A 3,186-nucleotide genomic window follows, 5' to 3' on the forward strand; every position below is an offset into this window, starting at 1 on the left:
ATGGCTTGTTAGGTGTTTGGAAACACAGAAATTTACACATTTTTACATACCCTTTTTAACTTAAAATCATAAGTTTCGATAAAATTCTTGTCGAAAAAATAATTATTTTTTACAAAATAATTAAAGTCCACTTAAATTATGAACATGTTGAATTTTAGTTAATTTTATAATTAATTTTGATGAATTTTGGTTATTTTCGACAGATTTGCACAAAGGGTGAAAAATGGCTCGGCAAACATTGCTAGAGGCACAAAATCGAGAACAAATTTGAAGTATCGAGGTGAACTAAATTTCAGCCTAAGACGGTACAAACTTATATGTATTAATTCATAATATAATTAATTTTAATTTATATCCAATTTAATTTGGCTTAATAAATTATTATGAATTAACTATGAAAAAGTGGTTCAGTTGTACTAAACCGACCAAGAAATGGATAGCCTAAAAACCGTCCCAAGAGCTGACCCAAATTAGCTTATTAGCTTACTATTTAAGCTTGCAAAGAGGCCCTTGAAGACTTGTTCAAGTTGCATTAAACCCCTCCACAAGTGGTGGGTTTATAGATTTGCCCCAAAGCCTAAATTAGCGAAGTTGAAACTATCAACCTTGCCACATGTGTGGCCGGCCAAGGGAGGGCTCTTTGGCTGATAATTTTAGCTATTTTTAGCAGCCCTCTTTAGCTATAAAAACCCCCTTAGGCTGTTCATTTTAAAAACACACCTCAAGCATTCATATATTTCCTCTCTTCTCTCCACTTTCTCTCTTCTTTTCCATTCCAAAATTCCCTTGCTTTCTTGCTGATTTCTCCACTGGGAAAGGGGCATTCATCAACCATTTGGTGCAGTAATTAAGTGTTCATAGCAGCCTTGGTCGACGAGGACAATGAAGAAAGAAGAACGGAGCAACTAGTGAAGCCACAAAAAATACTGGATTTGATTCTTGTTCCCTATCTCTTTAATTTTTGTTATTGTTATGTTGAACATATATATGCATATTTATGTTGTTGTAATTTAATCAATTTATCTTGAATTTAATTCATGTTAGTTTGATTGCATTTCGTTTCCTGCCTAACAAGAATGCTAAGTTGAGGAACAATATCACTGCTTTCCAACAAATGGATGATGAGTCATTGTATGAGGCATGGGAAAGGTACAAATAATTATTACGGAAGTGCCCTCAGCACGGAATCCCACATTGCATACAACTTGAGACATTTTATAATGGTCTCAATGCTCACACGAGGATGGTAGTGGATGCTTCTGCTAATGGCGCTCTCCTTTCTAAGTCTTATAATGAGACTTATGAAATCATTGAGAGGATTGCCAGCAACAATTTTCAATAGCCAACCAATCGAGTAGCGTCAGGAAGACTAGTCGCTGGAATACATGAAGCAGACGCTCTTACTTCACTCACATCTCAAGTATCATCAATATCCTCAATGTTAAAAAATCTTACTACTAATGGGTGTAATAGTTTTACAGCACAACCACTGAATCAATTTGAAAAATGTAGCCTGTGTTTATTGTGGGGAAGGAAATTTGTTCGAAGAATATTCATCAAACCCAGAATCTATGTATTACATGGGTAACCAGAACCAAAATCGAAGAAAGCAAGGGCTGCAATCCAATTTCTATAACCTATCATGGCGAAACCACTTAAATTTTTCCTGGAGTAACCAAGGGGCAGGAACTAGTAACAATTATGTCCAACCTAGATCGACCCAGCCACCTAGTTTTTCCCAACAAGCTTAGAAACCAACCCAAGCTGAACCATCTAATTGCTTAGAGAATCTATTGAAGGCATACATGGTGAAAAATGATGCCTCTCTAAAGAATTTGGAAAATCAAGTGGGCTAGCTTGCAACTAGACTCAGAAACTGAGCACAAGGTGCTTTACCTTGAGATACAAAGAATTTAAGGAATCCAGGGAAGGAGTATTGTAAAGCGTTAAGGAGCGAAAAGACTTTAAAGCCCAATTCCGTCGAAGTTGAGAAGGAGCCAGCTGATGATCAAGACTTAGAGAAAGTTCAATCGAGTGTTAAAATTCCAATTTCACCAGAAATTGAATCTACAAAATTTGACAAGGTAACTTCTGAACCAGCTAATTCTGATCAACTACTAACTTTGTTAGATGTAGAATTGCCACAGAAAATGAATCAATCAGTTCCAGTAAAGAAACCTCCACCACCCCACCCTCAAAGACTTCAGAAGTAGAAATAGGAAATTCAATTCAAGAAGTTCCTAGATGTATTCAAGCAACTTCATATCAACATCCCGTTGGTTGAAGCACTTGAACAAATGCCGAACTATGTAAAACTCATGAAGGATATCCTGTCTAAAAAATAAAGGCTTGGATAATGTGAGATCTTACCCCTAACGAAGGAATGCAATGCATATCTTCTAGACAAACTACCCCAAAAATTGAAGGATCCTAGATGTTTTACCATACCTTGCAATACTGGAGCAACATGTTGTGGTAAGGCACTATGTGACTTGGGTGTGAGTATCAACTTGATGCCCATGTCAAAATTTAGGAAGTTGGGGATAGGTGAAGTTAGACCTATTGCGGTTACACTTCAATTAGCAGATCGATCCTTAGCACATCCAAAAGAGGTGTCAATCATCCTAGGAAGACCATTCTTAGCAACCGAAATGACCCTTATTGATGTGCAGAAGGGCAAGCTTACTATGCATGTTCAAGATGATCAGGTAACATTTAACGTTTTTAAGTCCATGCGATTTCCTAACATAATTTATGATTGTTCTGCATTGTCTAATTTAGAAGATTTAATTGTGGAGAAGGAACTCAACTATGTTGAGGACCCATTGGAACAAATTTTGACATTAGATCCTCCAAATGATGAAGAGGAGGATGAATACTTAGCTTTGTTAGAAGCTAATCAAAGGGGATTTAATCCACAATCCCGCTTTGAATCTTTGGAGTTAGAGAAAAGGGATTATGCCTAACCAAAAGCGTCAATCGAGGAGCCACCTAAATTAGAACTAAAGGTACTTCCCTCACATTTGAAAGATGTTTATTTAGGTAGCTCTTCTACTCTGCCTGTGATTGTTTCAGCAGAATTAACTACTGAGCAAGAAGAAAAAATCATCCTGGTGTTGAAACAATTCAAGAAGGCTATTGGATGGACCATAGTTGATATTCGCAGAATTAGTCCATCTATATGCA

At 36.8% G+C, this 3,186-nt stretch overlaps 1 non-coding gene across 1 annotated transcript; it reads right to left on the bottom strand.

Annotated features, from left to right (window-relative positions):
- Positions 1–1,081: 1,081 nt before the first annotated feature.
- LOC128039495 (small nucleolar RNA R71) lies at positions 1,082–1,188 on the bottom strand. The gene has a single exon (XR_008193997.1). It is a non-coding gene; the product is annotated as a small nucleolar RNA R71 (small nucleolar RNA).
- Between the last annotated feature and the right edge of the window lie 1,998 nt (positions 1,189–3,186).

This window comes from Gossypium raimondii, chromosome 2, assembly GCF_025698545.1.
Source record: "Gossypium raimondii isolate GPD5lz chromosome 2, ASM2569854v1, whole genome shotgun sequence".
NCBI classification, from domain to species: Eukaryota; Viridiplantae; Streptophyta; class Magnoliopsida; order Malvales; family Malvaceae; genus Gossypium; species Gossypium raimondii.